Here is a 15,920-nt window from a genome sequence, read left to right as displayed (position 1 = left end):
TTCACACAAACCTTTGGTGGTCCTCGGAGCTGGGCTCCAATCCCTGCTCTGGGGCTAAGGCCGTGCTGTTCTCAGGGCTAAATGAGAAAGCGATGTCCAGTGCCTGGCACAGAACGCTTGACATTGAAAAATGCTCCACTGCTTCCTTTCCAACTCAGACATTACAGGGTTTCCCGAGCAGGGGCTGAGCGGCAAGTCTGGACCTGTTCCTTCCCCAGGTGTGGCCAAGCTGTGGCAGGGGCAGGGAAGGGTGGGTGAGCAGGAAGGACTAGAGGGGACTTCAGCCAGCCCTTCAAGCCCAGCTGCCACTGCTTCCTGGAGCTGGAAGGGGGAGCAAGGGAGTTGGGGAGAACTCTGGCCTGGGGCAGAAAGCCTCTGGGAGCCACCCCAGGAAAAAGCCCAGAAGGCACCACTCCTGGGAAGCAGAGGCTGCCAAGGGCCTTAACTACAGAACCAGGCCACCCAGAGTCCCCTCTCCAGCAGAGCTCCAGAGCAGGCTCAGGGAGGGCCCTCGGGCTCTCAGCCTTGTACCCTCCTTCACCCTCCCTGCCCAGAGCAGGGGCAAGCTCCCTGTTCTTGACTACATGCTACTGCCTCTCAAAGACCCCTGCCCCTCCCTGGGGATAGTCCCACAAGGATAGCCACCAAGGCTTAGTCACCCACGTGCTGAGGCCCTTTTTAATAAGGGCCAGCAGTTATGGAGCCCTTTTGATGGGGCAGCCCCTGTCCCAGGCCCCTCTCATACTTCAGCCTGCTTAATACCCTGACTACCCTCTGGGGTAGGTATTATCCCTGTTTTACAGATATGTAAACTGAGGCCCAGAGAGGGTAAGTGACTTGCCGAAGGTCACACAGCAGCTAAGCGAGATTCCAACCCAGGCAGAGTCCAGAGCCTGTGCTCTCAACCATGGTGTTCTGCCATCGCTTTTGAGCTCAGGCTGCAGCAGACTTTTGTCCAGGAAGAGGGCATACTCCCTTCCAGGGCCATGCCCAGTGGCTGGGGCCCACTGCTGGCCCCTGGCCCAGCTACAGGGCAACACGGATCAAGATGTTTCATTAATCTTTAGGGAATGTGATATTTTTGAGTGACTCTTGCATCTAAGCCCCACCCCTCCTGCCTGACCAAAACAGCTTGGACTCAGCCCTAGAAAATGAGAACAAGAAGGAAGTTTACAGCCAAGGAACCTTTAGTCCAGTCCTCCCCTGGACAGAAGGGTAAACTGAAGCCTAGGGAGCAGCCCTCCCCCAAGAGTCCTCAGTGAGACCTGTGCCTGGAAACCGGGACTTCTGCTCCTGGGCAACTGGGACAGCGAAAACAGGTTTTTGGTGGCTGAATGCCTCTAGCACAGGGTGAGGGTGCGAGATGATGGAGCTAGGAGTGGAAAGTAGGAGCAAGCTGGAGAAGTTTGGGCACACTTTACCACGGAGCGCTGCCAATCCCGGACGGACGCTGCTCTGTGCATGTTCTAAGCTGGCCGTGGGGGAGGCAGGGAACACGCGTATGGCAGAACACACGAAGGTCACCCACTGAGCAAACATTTTTCTAGTCTCTATCCTGGGCCTGCAAACCCAGATGCCAGCAGCAGGGTCATATAAATGAGTGAACAGGTCAGGTGGGGCCTGGGGCAAGCTGGAGGGCATGGGGTCCTATCCAAAGAAGGTGGCCATTCTTTGGCTCCGAGCTGCCCCACCATCTGATTTTTCAAGAGGATCCAAAAATCAGCATTTGTATGTAAAGTCTCCCAATTTCTTTTTTAGCACTGACAACAAAAATAAACATGTAAAATATACTGGTGCTGGGCTCAGTGGCTCACACTTGTAACGCTGGCCACTCGGGAGGCAGAAGTAGGGGGATGGCTGGAGGCCAGGAGTTTGAGACCAGCCTGGGCAACATAGCGAGATCCCATTTCTAAGAAAAATTTTTTTAATTAGCCAGGCATGGTGGTGTGTGCCTGTAGCCCTGGCTACTCGGGAGGCCACGGCAGGAGGATCGCTTGAGGCCAGAAGTTCGAGGCTTCAGTGAGCTATGATCACGCCATTGTACTCCAGCCTGGGTGAGGGAGCGAGACCTTGTCTCAATAAAATAAAATAAAATAAAATAAATAAATAAATAAAAACCACTAGATCCACAGAAAGCATCTGGAGGCTGTATTTTACAGCACGTGCTACACAACGTGCTGGGCTCCGGGTTAGAAAATGCTGACGAAGTGCGGACAAGACAAACACAGTTCCGGTCTCCTGGGGCTCAAAGTCTCCATGTGGAGACACTCTCACAGCGGTGTAGACACATGCCACCATCTCCAAGCCACCAATTCATCAACCAGTCAAATTTAGCTCTCTACTACGTGCCAGCCTCGGTCAGCTCAAAAAGGGAGGTGGAGGCAGAGAGCGGCTCCCGAGCTATTCTAGAGTGGGGCTTTTCAGGTCAGGGGAGTGGCATGTGACGGAGGGGAAGAATTAGAGGACATGGAGGAGATGAGCCAGGAGCAGAAGAGGGTGACTGAGGAACAGGAGGTGATGCCTGGGGCCAGACTGCAGACGGCTGTGCGTGCGGACTCAATGGGGAGCCACCGCAGCTCAGTGAGGAGGGGAGGTCCTATTCCCTGTTCCCCTCTGGCCTTGTAGCAGTGTTCCTTGGTCACAGTGACTCAAATTGCTGCTCTTTGTTAGGCTCTATTCCACTGCCTTGCCTCTGGGGTGTGACAAGGTCCCGGGCTCCTGCAAACCCACTGGGGGCGATGAACTCCTCCAGAGACGGGTAGGACACACCTGGACGCTTCTCATGGCCCAACTTCCATCTGCATCCGCCCTGCCAGCTGCAGAGCAAGTGGCCTGCTCTCTGCCAGTGTCTCTGGGAAATGTCACACATTTGCCCAAGGTCACCCAGTCTTCAGGGCAGCTGGCTCCCCCACAGCCTGTGGCAGGGGGCTGCCTCCACTGTCCTTAAATTTGCAGGAGGGGCTGCCAGCGGTCTGGCCTGAAGCGCCCCTCAGCCCCCTCTCCTACTGGTCACATCCTCACCCTTGAGTCAACACCAGCAGCAGATGGGGGTGGGGACACTTGGTGCTGGGAAGAGGGGAGAAGATGAATCAGCTGCCCAGGCTCAGTGCTCCCAAGTCTGCAGCAGGATGGGGACAAGGTGCCTCAGGTGTGGGGTCAATAACTGGTCGGCCAGATCTGACCAGCTCCACCTCAGCTGGCCCAAAAGGCATGGCCTGGGCAAATTGAGAACAGCCCATCAGGGCTGAAGTGGGGAAAAGGACCCCGCCTCCACTGCATAGTCCACCACAGACACTGGCTGAAGGTGTGCTGAATGAATATCTAAACAAAGGAAGTACTGGTGGGGCTCCCTGTACCCAGGGCCCTGCCTTCCTGAGCCTCAATTTGCTTATCCATCAAATGGGTTCAGCATCACTGCTCACCTGCAAACGGCTCAGAGAGAAGAGACTGGGAAATCCCAGCAGCTCAGTGTGGTCCAGCCCTTTCTCAGGCTCTCTGATCCAGAATTTCAGGGTACAACAGCCCCCAGGGCCTCTTAGCTTCCCCATGAGCTGCAGGGCCCCCAGGGTTCAGGACCTCACTGAGGGCCAGGCTGGGGTACTGCTTTGTGTATTACCTGGAGGGAGGACCTGGGCTTGCCCCTGGGCAGTCCAGGACACACTGGCCCAACCTGGGTCTGGCCCCGGGTGTTTCTTTCAGAGACCAGGAGAAGGGAAGGCCTTGGGCTTGCTGTCCCTGGGACATACGGGGACAGAAAGGTGCCCTGACCCGAAATGGCTTCTTCATCTAGACTACCTCCCCTCCCCAGAAACTAGCACCTCACTTTGGGAAGGGCTTGCCCCCTTCCTATCCCGCACGCAGGGAGCACAAAGTATGGCCTGGGTGAAGACCCCCACTGTGCCCTGGGTGGGGGGCAGTAGAGAAAATAAGGGATTCCCACCCATTCTCTCAAACACACCCCTTCCCTGCTCTGTCACAGACAAAGACACACACCCAAAGCCCCAGTCATCACCCTGGGCCACAGACTGCAGGCCTTCTCACCTGTGGACACCCCCAAATTTTCTCCTCCCATGGGGGACTTCACCTGAGAACTCAGCCTGGCCTTGGGGTGAGGGGTATATAGACTCCAAAAACCTAGGGTCCAGCACTCCAGGCTCACAGCTTTTTTGGGGGGGCGTCCCCACCCTCTTCCTCCCACTCTATGGCACAAGGGGCTTCACCACCCCTTCCCCGTGGGGCCAGGGAGCTGAGCCCAAACCTCAAAGCTAGGGTGTGGGGTGGGGGAAGGGAGAGGAGGAGGGGGCGGCTCCTCCAAGCGAGACACAAAGAAACGTCCTTCAGCCTCGGCTCCATGGCGACGCTGGGGAGGGGGAGCGCACCCAGTACTTCCTTCCCCACCTGCAGGGCTATAGGGACCTCGGTGGCCACTCACCTGCCGCCCCTCACCTGGGCCCGGCTTACCTGGGCTGGGGCCGCGGGGACGCCGCGGCAGGGGGCCTGGGCGCCGTCTCGGTAGTCGTCAGCCCGGCCCGGGGGGGCTCAGGGCGCCACAATCATGGGCCGGGATACGAAAGGTGCCGCAAGGGGCTCGGTCGCCCCAATCCTGGAGCTTTGAGAGGGCGCCACGAGGCTTCTTGCTGGTGAGGGGTATTTGCTGTCCTCGGGTCCCTAAGATTTGGAATTTCTGTGTACCGGAGTTAGGGGGGGATTAGGATCCTCTGATCTAGGGGCGTTCTGAACTGGGTCTTCGTGTCTTGAGGTGTGGAGTTGTGATGACCAGGATCTTGGGAGGGGGCTCCCACAATCCAGGACGGGGGGCCCTGCGTTCTAGGTCTTGGGGGGCCCAGGTTGAAGAGGGGGAGTCTTCGCGGCACCGTTGAGGGGTCGCTGTCTTCTAAACACAGAGGAAATCTCCGCTTCCCCGAAGGGAGAGTCGCTCTGTGTTGGATCTGGAGGGGCCCCCCTCTTTCCCGAAGCTCGCTGGATCCTGGATGTGGTGGGGGGACCCCCGCGCTCCCCGGCTGCGGGGGCTTGCTGGGTCCCGGCCACCCGCAGGAGCTGGGAGGAAGCCCCTCAGCCGCTGGGGGGCTCCGTCGCCGCCGCTACGAGCAGCCCGGCCCTGCGGTCCCTGACCCCGGCCTGGCCCGGGCTCCGGCTGCGGCTCCGGCTCGCGCTCCGCCTGGTGCTTGGGCCTCGGCCCCGGCGCCCGCCCGGGCTCCGCTCCATCGCGGCATCGCGGCTCCGCCCTCCGGCCGGCGCGCACCTGCCCGCCGGGCCCGCGGCTCCGCCCCCCGGCTCGCGCGCCGCCGCCCGCCCCTTTGTCCGCCCCGCTCGGCGCGCGCCCTCGCGCACGCGCACTGGCCCGGCGCGCGCTCGCCCTCCCGCCGCCGCCCCCAGCCGCGCGCCGCGGGGCGCAGATTCTCCCCCGGCGGAGGGAGCCGCACGCGGCGCCCCCACCCCGCCTTCCGGCCGCGCCGGGTCCTAGCGCCCGTGGGCTCCTGTGTGTCCTCCCACCCCCGCTTTTCTAGGTCAGAGCCCACGAGGGGGCGAGAACGAGGTTAGAGAGGGCTCGGGGGAGTCTGAGAGGGTCACCTGGTCCGGCTCGTCGGCCCCTGCGGGACCAGACTGCCCCCGACTGCCCCAGTCCCGGCTTGTGGGGCGGAGCCTGTGCCTGTTTCAAGGAGGGAAAACAAATCCAAGCTCTGCAACTGGATATGCATTCACTCATCCTTCCGTCCGTCCGTCCGCCTGTCTGCCCGTCCACCCACCCACCTACCCATCCGAGCTATTTCGAGCGAAACCTCAAAGTAGCGGTCGACTCGGGGAGAGGTGGCACACTTGGCCCGCGGGGGCCATGTCCAGCTCAGGTGGCGTTTGCAGCCCCTGCTGTAAACAGTCAGTGACTGGTGGCGGAATGCGTTGGGGAGAAAGGAGAATCTGGACAGAGAGGCAGCAGGTGTAAAGCACCGGGTGCGAAGGAGTCATTATCTGTGCGGCAACCGGAAATTGGTGGCCTGGATGAAGAGGGGTAGATGAGGACAGAGATGAGATAGGGACAGCTCGTCCTTCCCGGCTCTGTTCTCTCTCTCTCAGCCTCATCCCAGCAGCAGCAGCACGCTCTTTCCCTCGTGAGAAAGCCCCCAGCACACCCCACACCGTCCCTATTTCTTCTAAGTCTTTTTTTTTTTTTTTTTTTTTTTTTTTTTTTTTTTGAGACAGAGTCTCACTTTGTTGCCCAGGCTAGAGTGAGTGCCGTGGCGTCAGCCTAGCTCACAGCAACCTCAAACTCCTGGGCTCGAGTGATCCTTCTGCCTCAGCCTCCCGGGTAGCTGGGACTACAGGCATGCGCCACCATGCCCGGCTAATTTTATATATATATCAGTTGGCCAATTAATTTCTTTCTATTTATAGTAGAGACGGGGTCTCGCTCTTGCTCAGGCTGGTTTTGAACTCCTGACCTTGAGCAATCCGCCCGCCTCGGCCTCCCAAGAGCTAGGATTACAGGCGTGAGCCACAGCGCCCGGCCTCTTCTAAGTCTTTGATCAGGCTGTTTTGTCAACCCAGTGTAATCTTCCCAACCACTCCGATTGTTTCTAGAGCTTTTAGAGCCAGTGATTGCAAACTCCAAGTATCTACAGGTCACATAAATTAGTCGCTGGGGTCCAATATAAGGTGATAGGGAGCAGTGGAGCTGAGACAAACAAACAGGGGCATCGTGGGCTCTGTGTGGCCAGATGATATTTCAAGAGAAGCAGGAAATCCATATTCTAACATGAAATCTTCCAGCTCTTAAATGTTTCAAACTAATTCCCCAAAATCAGAAATACCGGATGGGCCAAATGAAACATGCTTTGGGGACATACCTGGTCGTGGGCCATCAGTTTGCAATCTCTGCTGGTGAGAATATATTTGTCTTCCTCCTGCCTCTAATCTAGACTCTTATTTCTAGAATCCAAGTCCTTTGTGACCATCAGCTCTATAAAATACAAATTGAACTGGGTCGCTCCCCTACATAAAATTGCCACAGACTCCTGGGTACCTCCAGGGTAAACTCTAACCTTATCCTGGCACTTAGAGCCCTTAGCATTTAAAGCCTGCTTACCATTCCCCCATTGAGGACCTCTCTTCTCCATTTGGCCTTTTTTATTTTTATTTTTTGGAGAGAGGGCCTCCCTCTGTTGCCCAGGCTGGAGTGCAGTGGCATCAAGATAGTTCACTGCAACCTCAAACTCCTGGGCTCAAGTGATCCTCCTGCCTCAGCCTCCCAAGTAGCTGGGGCTACAGGCACACACCACCATGCTTGGCTAATTTTTCTATTTTTTATAGAGATGGGGACTTGCTATATTGTTCAGGCTGGTCTTAAACTCCTGGATTCAAGTGATCCTCCCACCTTGGCCTCCAAAGTGCCGGGATTATAGGCGAGAGCAACTGTTCCCGGCCTCCATTCAGCCTTGACCTCAGCCACACTGTTCTAGAACATCTGCTTTGTCACACCTCCATATCTTTGTACACTCAGTGTCCTCTGTGTAGAACATCTTTCCCCTCTTCTTTGTTTTCCAAACAGGTTATCCTCCAAGACAGTCTCTCTGTGTCTATCCTTCCTCTCCCACTCTCCTTGTCCTGCCAGTGTACAGGAATTTCACATTTCACCCTGTGTTCTACTCCTCCCCAAGCCCTCTGTGCCCCAAACAAAGGAACAGGGGATTTGAGTTACTGGGCACACAGTAGATGGCGACTGGAAAGAGAGGAAATAGGAAGGAAATGTCTTCCTGTGTCGAACAACCGCATCCCAGAACATTAGAGCACTTTTCTCTTTTTTACAGATGAGGAACTCGAAGCCTAGAGAGGGGCAGGGGTAAGATCAGGCCTTGAAATGCCCCTAGCCATGGTTATCAAGGGTTGCCCAGTTCAAGGCCATCCTTTGCAAAAACCTTCCCTGATTCCTTACCCACAATGCAATCAGTAAAGGTTTGCCAAAGCACACGGTAAGTAATCAAATCCCCTCCCTACTCTCAGCTCTGCAGGGTGGGAAGTCCTGGTCCCCAAAGACGTTACACTCTTGTCAGGGTCCTATTACATTTAAGCTGTGTCTGCTGGCTGAAAACTTTGGGCTACATCTGTTCTGGGACCAGCAGGCAAGAAGAGGTGTCACTATCCTGGTGGTAGTAACTGACCCTGGTCAGCAGAAGAAGGCAGGGCTGCTTTACAGAGTGGGAACGGGGAGAAATACCTGCAGATTCCAGTGGTCCATCAGTTATGATAACCAAGAGTTTAGAGCCCTCAGGACCGAAAGGTTGGGTCACACCACCAGGTAACCCATCAAGACCTGCCAAGGCAGTAGTTGAGGGTGTGGATGATTGAGAAAGGATAGCGGGGAAGGAAAGGATGAGTAGCTGTTGTATAACTGCAGCAAGGGGAGCGGGGCTGTATCACGTTCCACGAATCTCCCTCTTCAAAGTTTCCCCTTAGAAGGAGAGGCTCGTAGGATCCATGGAAAAGCTGGGCAGAGCAAGGGGCCGCCCTGAAAATGTGCCACTCAGACCTCTGCCTTCAGGAAAAGCAATTGACAAGGGCAGCAGCTGTGAAACCCACCTGTGGTTCACACCGGGGGCTCTGGTTGGTTTCCCATGAGCTAATGCTAGGCAAGGAACTAAGATGCGCCGGATGCTTAGGGACACGAGGCTCCGCTAGTGGGCAGCTTTGGATCAAGGACTCCCCCTTGGCTTTGTGGACACTTTCTTAACACTGCACTGCAGGCTAAGACTCTTCCTACCCCACCTTTCTTACTTCTGTCTCTCTCCATGGCCAGTGTTGGATCTATTGCAAACCGAGGGTCCTCCCAGCCTCCTCTGGCTCCCTCCCCATTTCTCCCTCCCAAGCGTTTTCCCTAAAAAATCTCATCCCACCTTGCCTGCTTCGCAGAGGACCGAACCAACACAACATATCTGAAGAGAGGAACAGAAGCCAGCCGTTTGTAACACTCTAGTCCTTTTCCCTTGACACCTAGGGCTAAACCACTCTTGCCAGCTCAAAGGTGTGTACCCACAGCAGCACCACCTTCCCAGAGAGAGGGTTTTGACGAGTGCAATTTAGATAGCAGAACACAAAGATAAAACTTGGCCATGATTTTCATAGCAACACAGAAGAAACACTGGAAAACAGAGATCTCCATTTAGATTTCCTCTGCCCAGAGCCCATAACCCTCTTCAATAATGTCACGTCTTTGTGCTCCTCGGACCCCAGGGACTTCTGGTTATTATGTATCTTCCCTTTGGCTATAGTTTATGTTCGTTGGATGGGTCAGAAGTTTCTGCTACTGTTGGGGGGAATGAGGAAGGAATTGCAAGAGTCTTTCCCTGTCTTCTAGAATCTGTACATTTCAAACTGTATGAATTTGGGTAACTCTACTGTCTGTTACTGGAAGTAATCTGTTAAGATATTGTATTGGCCATATTGATAGACTCCACGCTGGGGGAACATGATGGCATTTGGAGATTTCTCCAGCGTGTTCTGTGATGCTCCTTAGTGCTATGTCCCCTGTCATGACGGAGAGGAGACATTCCTGGCTTGCTGGTCTGCGTTGCAATGGTCTTGTGGTACAGGAAGAACCCCCACCCAGGGCCACTGGCAGACACGGGTCAAGTGATTGTTGATAAGAAAAACCAAGAGGTCCGCCAGAACCCAAGATGTGTCAGGCAGAAGAAGGCTTGGCAGCCCGGGACCTACAGCAGCTGGGGACGCTGGATCATTGACTCTCTCAATGCCTTTTTGGAGAATGTATTCTGAAGTGAGAAATGCCCTGTTCCAGCAGGAGTGCTTAATGAGCTCCCCAGTCCCCAGGTAGAAATACAACTCTGTGACTGTGGCCAGCAGGACACCACTGATGATGGAAGTGCACTGTGATCGCAGTGCCCAGGAGAGAAACTGCTTCTGTGACAGCGCAGAGCTGCTGAGCTGCTCGTACTCGGGGCCGCTTTGAGCTGGGAATTCTGTTTCTTGCAGCTGAAAGTGTGCCAACCCGAATGAGAAGGACAGCCCTAAAATCCCTGCAGCCCCAGGGATGCAGACCGGGACATGGGCCTGGGAGGGGCATATTGGGAATTCATCTTTACCTGTCATGATGCAAATATAATAAAATGTTAACATTGATTCTAGCTGTGGATATGCACAGCTGTAGACTTTTGTGTAATTTCTTCCAGTTTTTTCAAAATAATTAAAAATTATGCAACGGAAGTGTTTTAAAACGGGATCTTAACAAAAGGGAGGAGGACGGGGGAGAAATGAAAAATTTCACTATATGATTCTGTTTTTTTTCTAAAGCCAGGTCCAAGAACCACCTAAAGTGGCCTCATCTGTCACACTCTGGGAAGCACTAAGTCATAGGTTTGTCTCCCCTGGGGCTGCCACACAGACCTGCTGCTCACGATGGCCCTAAATGCCCGTGCTCAGGGCCAGGTGGTGGCTGTTGCTCTTGGAAGTCATGCAGGGAGGGTCTGGTGGGTCTCCACCCCCCGCCCCACGATTCTTGACGGGGAGCAGGCAGCATCCTCCGGAACCCTCAGAACTGAGGCAGGATTCTCTGAGCTGGCTCAGTGCCCGCTCCTTTCCCAGGGAGGGTCACCAAAGCCATCCCCTGGAATTGTAGACATTTGGCAGGAGACAAGTGCTGTCTAGAACACATCCCTAAGGGGCTGGCTTCAATGATGCCCTAGTTTGGGTTTCCCAGAAACAGACCCTGAGAAAAGGATTCCAGAGCAACTAGTTTATTCAGTAGATGATCCCAGGTGGGGAGTGGAGGAGCGGAGCAGGAAGACAGTGACAATGGGTTGTTACCAAGCAAGTTACCACGGTGGGCAAGTGGAGGTTAACCCCACCAGGGAGCTCTCAGAGACAGTGCAGAACACACTTCTCGGAGTCGCCCCACCCAAGGGCACAGCAGCTGGGGCATTTATGCGTCGCAGGGGAGGTCTCTGGGGCAGGGAGCATGTGGGGGGGCAGTGCCGTGGGCGTGGGCAGAGCAGCTGGGCCAGACAAGACCTTCCAGAATAGAGATGAGGACAAGTAGAGGCTGGGAAGGGAGTGGGGAACAGACAGTGTCTGCCACCGAAGCCTGGTGCTTAGAACAGTGCCCTGCTGGGTCTGGCACGATGCCCACATCTTCCAAGTGGAGCAGACAGACCTCTGTCTTCCAGCATCTGTCCCCCGTCTTATGACAGCAGAACCCCAGTTTACTTTAGGAACCCACATTCCCTGACATACCCTGCCCTGCTCATTATGGGTTCTGAGGGCGGGGCCCACCTGTTTGACTCTAGGGGTGGTCTTGTGGCCCAGCCTGCACCAACCAGTGCACGGCAGCCTCCTGGCCATGGCTGTTGTTTCTGAGATGGGTCTGTGGCCCGAGCCAGGCCGGTAGGACAGAGGCTCCCTTTCCATGGCACTGACAGGCGCTAGGATGCAAGCCTGGGCTGCTACCATCCTGGAGGCCAAAACCGACAGAGCAGACAGCAGAGCCGAGAGAGGCAGAATCCTTGTTCTCATTTGAGCCGCTTGATCTAGCCATGCCTGAAGACTCTGGACTTTCCAGTTGTGTGACCCAATAAAGCCCCTTTTGTGCTCAAGTCAGTTGGACTTGGGTCTCTGTTACTTACAACCCCAAGCTCTCGATATTATGTGTAAATGTTTAAGAATGCAGGAGTAAGTTTAACATTCTTTCCTCTGCCCCGCATCATCACTGTTTCCTCGGCGTCCCGGGGTGCGCAAGGGGATTGTCAGAGGAAGCCCAGCCTGTCCTGGAGCAGGAGGTTCAAATCCTTTGGAGTCCAGCTGCTGCCTCCTAAGCCTGGTTATTCTTGGGGCTGTGCCAGGAGCTGGTGGGTTCACAGCTGAGCGGTTGGGCCAGCTGCCTGGGCTGCCCTATGGGGCCCTTTTCCCTCTAAGCTCCAGGGGGAACCTCTGGGCCAAGACACTCATTCATTCATTCATGGGCACCTACACTGGGATGAAAGGCTAGGCTAAACAGCACTGTCCTTGCCTTCAGAAGCTTCCAGCCTAGCAGGGGAGACACTGCACTGATCATACCAATAAATGTAAAGTTCTGACTGAGACCAGGGTACAAAGGAGAGACAAGGGTTGGGGGCTTCCTGGAGGAGGTGAGGGCCATGCTGAGTCTGAAGGGTGAGCAGGAGCTGAGTGGGCCCCTCAGTTGTGGATGCTGGTCATCTCTCTCCCCAAGCCTGCCCGGCAGCTCCTTCCTCCTGCCTTCGAGATCTTGCATGCCTCAACTCCAGTAAGTCCTGCCTAATGTCTAACCTGCATCCTGCCTGCTGCCTGCACAGCCCACTTTCTTCTCTTGAGTCCCAGTGGAGGTAAAGTTCACCTTCTCTGAGCACTTCCTTCCTAATGCTTTCTGGGTCATCTCCCATCTTAGGGAGGGGTCTCTGGACTTTGATTAGGGACCTAGGATATACCAGGCACTTTCACAAGGCTAGAGTCTTCCCCCAATGGGGAAACTGAGGCATAGAGTGCAGAGGTCCTAGACTAACAAGGGCAGCCTCTTCCTCCCGCTGGAGAAGGAATGGGACACCCTGTCCTCAGTCCTTCTTGCTCACTTCTCATACCTTTAACCTCTCCTGGACTCAGTCTGTTCCTGGCACCTCCAGAGCTGTCTCCCCTTTGGGCTGTCCCTTCCCCTCGTGCAGCTCCTGGCTTCTGGAGGAGCCTCTGTTCATGCCCACCCACTTACTTAACGATTGCACACTTGTGCCAGGCCAGATTCTAAGCATTTTACACAAATTAACTCATTTAAACCTTCCAACAACCCTGTGATGTGATGGTCTAATTGTGCATCAGAGACAGAGTTGAGGAGTTTGCTAGAGTCACACTCTAGCTGGGATTCAAGTCAAGGCCCGAAGCACCTCCCTACCCAGCCCCTCTGTCCCCTGCCAGCCTTACCTACTGCCCCCTGATTCCATTGTATCCCATTTCCATCCCTCTCTCCATCCACCTGCCTGTCCCCATTTCCATTCCTGCCTCTGGGCTGCTGCCTGGCAGGGGCGCTGTCCTGGTGTCCTGGAACCAGGGGTGGGAACAGCATGCAGGCCTGGGTGCTGGAGGGGCCCAGGCCACACCCTGCTCCACTCCGAGCCTGGGGAGGCTTGGCTGAGCCGAGGGCCTGGAGGAGGCAGGCCTGGGTGGGAGCTGAGAGCAGTAGGGGGCTGGGTGGAGCCAGGCCTGCAAGCCCTAATTAAGTCAGTTAATTAGGAAGGGAGGAGAAGCCTTGTGGGAGTTAATGAGCTTGGCTAATTAGGTGGATCCTGGAGAATGGCTCCAATTCTAGTGGCTGGGGAGAGACAGGGGCTTAGCCACAGTGGAAGGAGGGGGATGAGATACCAGGCACCTCCCGCGTCACCAGGGTCCATCTGAGGCCACTCCAGGGTCTGGTTTGAAGTTATCTTACCAGGGCCATGTATGACATCAACATCTGAGCCTGAAGTCACCACCGAGGCCTGGTCCCTTGTCACCCATCCCTTGGGGGTTACATCTAGATCCCCTTTGAACATTTCAGGGAATGAGGCTATAAACTGAGCCCTGACCCTGGGACCCTTCAGAACAACCGTGACAATCCCTGTGACTCGTCAGGAACTACGGCTGCCATCCACACTTCCCCCCATATTTCAGTTGGCAAAGATGTCCACACGCTCTGTCTCTACTGGAAGGGGGTGACAGCTGCGGCCTGGGGACAAAGGGGCTTGCCCTGGCACCTTCTCAGCCTGCTGCTCCCAGTGCAGACGCCTGCAGGGCCATGGGGAAGGCAAGGGAATGTTGTCTCCTGGGCCTGGTGCCAGTCACCTTGAGGGCCACCAGCTGTCCCAGGAGCCTGCAGGCTCTCTCTGCTCACCCTGTTTCTCTCTAATCTGCGATCTAAATAACTGGGGACAGAGCAGTTAACACTGTGAGGCGTGAGCACTGGACCCAGGCCCAGCTGCAGAAGGAGGGGCCCAGAGAAATGTAAATGTGGGCCTCTTGTTCAGAAAGCAGAAGAAAGCTTTTTCCTTTCTCCCAAGGACTGTCCCCCAGCCTGTCATGGTGGTTGGTTTTTATTTCATATTCAAAGTCATGCACCCTTGGGCACAGGGACACTAGTGGGGCAAGTGCAGACCCTCACATGTGCCCCGGGCCACTCTGGTGCACACCCAACACCGATTCTTCCCTCATTCAGGTGCCTGGCAGCCAGGGGCAAAGGGCAACAGCAGTGGGTGCTGGTAGGGTGGGGGAGGGGGACTATGGGGCTGGGGGATGGGGAGAGTGTAGCTGAGCACCTGCCCAGGGGAGGTGGTGGGCTGTGCTAGCAACTGGAGTGAGGTAGAGGCTCCAAGTCCCCGGCACACACTCCACTGTCCCATCAGACTTCACGAACATGCCCTGGTACCCTGTGCTGGTCACGTGCCCAGACCTGATAACCCCAGGACCTGGCTGGGTCCCCATGGCTGCCCTGCACACTTGCTACTGCTTTGCCCTCCCTTCACATATTTGCTCATTCATTCAGTTACCAAATATTTATTGAGCGCCTCCTATGTGCTAAGCACTGTTTGCAGTGAACAAAAACAAAGCAAAACTCCTGCCCTCACGGAACCTCCACTCTAGTGAGGGAAGAAGGCAGTCGGCAGTAGAGATAAGTAAATGATTATACTTAGAGGGGTTAGTGCCAGGGGAGAAATAAAGCTGGGAAGGGGACAGTGCACAGGAGACAGTGACATTCGAGCAGAGACTTGGAGGGGGTGAGGGAGAGAGCTGTGCAGATAAGGAGCAGGAGCAGCCAGTGCAAAGGCCCTGAGGCCTGAGTGCCCTGGGAACGTCCAGGACAAGCGAGGAGCTGATGTGGCTGGGAAGCGTGGGAGGAGATGAGGAGTAACAGAGACAGTTCATTCAGGGCCACCATGGGCCTTCAGCTCTGATTCTGAGTGAGGCGAGAATCACTGGAGGGCTTTGAGCAGAGGAGGGATGGGGTATGTCTTGGGGTTTAACATGCTTCGCTGCTGCCATGAGGAGGAGAACAGACTGTGGGCCAGGATGGAAGCAGAGAGACCAGCCAGGAGGCCACTGCACCAGGCCGGGGAGAAGATCGCAACTTGGCCCAGGGCAGCGGGCGTGGAGGCGGTGAGAAGTACTGGGTCCTGGATCCGTGTGCACACAGCCAGCAGGATGTGCTGCTGGGCCGGGCAGTGGGCAGGGCTCTGAGAGGACACAGAACGACCCCCAAGGCTTTTGCTCTGGGCACCTGGGCCATGAAGTCCCTTGGACAGCTGAGGACACCAAGCAGCTCTCTTCCAGGCTGGCCCCCGGGGATTCCTTGCCCCAGAGGGTCTTCTTTCATTTCTGGGGCACCCCCACCCAAGTCTGCATTCCTACGTGCCTGGGACCAGCAGCTGCAAGGTGGAAATGCTTACACGAGCCTGCCTTGGCACAGGTCCCCCCACCGGGTCACAGGCGGAGGTGCTCGCAGGGGCCAGGAAGGTGGCATGAACGGGGCACAGGGCCTGAGCAGGCAGTGGTGAACCTGAGAGCCCTGGCCCGAGTGTGGGTGTCCCACCCCCCACCCCCACACTGAGCCCACTATTGCTCCTAGGACTCAGGTTCTTGGAGCTTCCAAGCTTTTAAGAGAAGTTGGAAATCTGGACCTTAGGATGCAGTGCCCTGATTTTGAAATACTGGCAAATCATTTGAAAAAGTCAGAGCAGGTTACACCCTTCTGTGGGGCCAAGGATAAGACGGGGACGATGCTCTTGTGCACCTTCTGTCCACGGCAACCTGCACACCTGTGCTCTCTGAGTCATGCCAGCCGCAAACCTGGGAATGCAGACGCCCCCTGGGGTCTGGCTGCGTGGGTCAGTGCCTGGCTGGTCTAGGGCAGGAGAAGGGGA

General features: G+C 55.8%; 1 protein-coding gene across 2 annotated transcripts in view; it reads right to left on the bottom strand.

Annotated features, from left to right (window-relative positions):
• The window catches only part of SBK1 (SH3 domain binding kinase 1), a 51,343-nt gene that overhangs the window by 19,952 nt on the left and 15,471 nt on the right, over positions 1 to 15,920 (bottom strand). Inside the window, exon 1 of one of the 2 annotated variants that reach the window (XM_012759358.3) lies at positions 4,462 to 5,321. The exons of the other annotated variant lie outside the window; for it this stretch is intronic. The gene's annotated coding sequence lies outside the window, so the exon portion shown is untranslated. Of the gene's footprint in view, positions 1 to 4,461; positions 5,322 to 15,920 lie in introns of those variants that run through there. 2 annotated transcript variants of the gene reach the window in all.

Source organism: Microcebus murinus, chromosome 19, assembly GCF_040939455.1.
Source record: "Microcebus murinus isolate Inina chromosome 19, M.murinus_Inina_mat1.0, whole genome shotgun sequence".
NCBI lineage: Eukaryota > Metazoa > Chordata > Mammalia > Primates > Cheirogaleidae > Microcebus > Microcebus murinus.
This window is presented reverse-complemented; position numbering and strand designations above follow the sequence as displayed.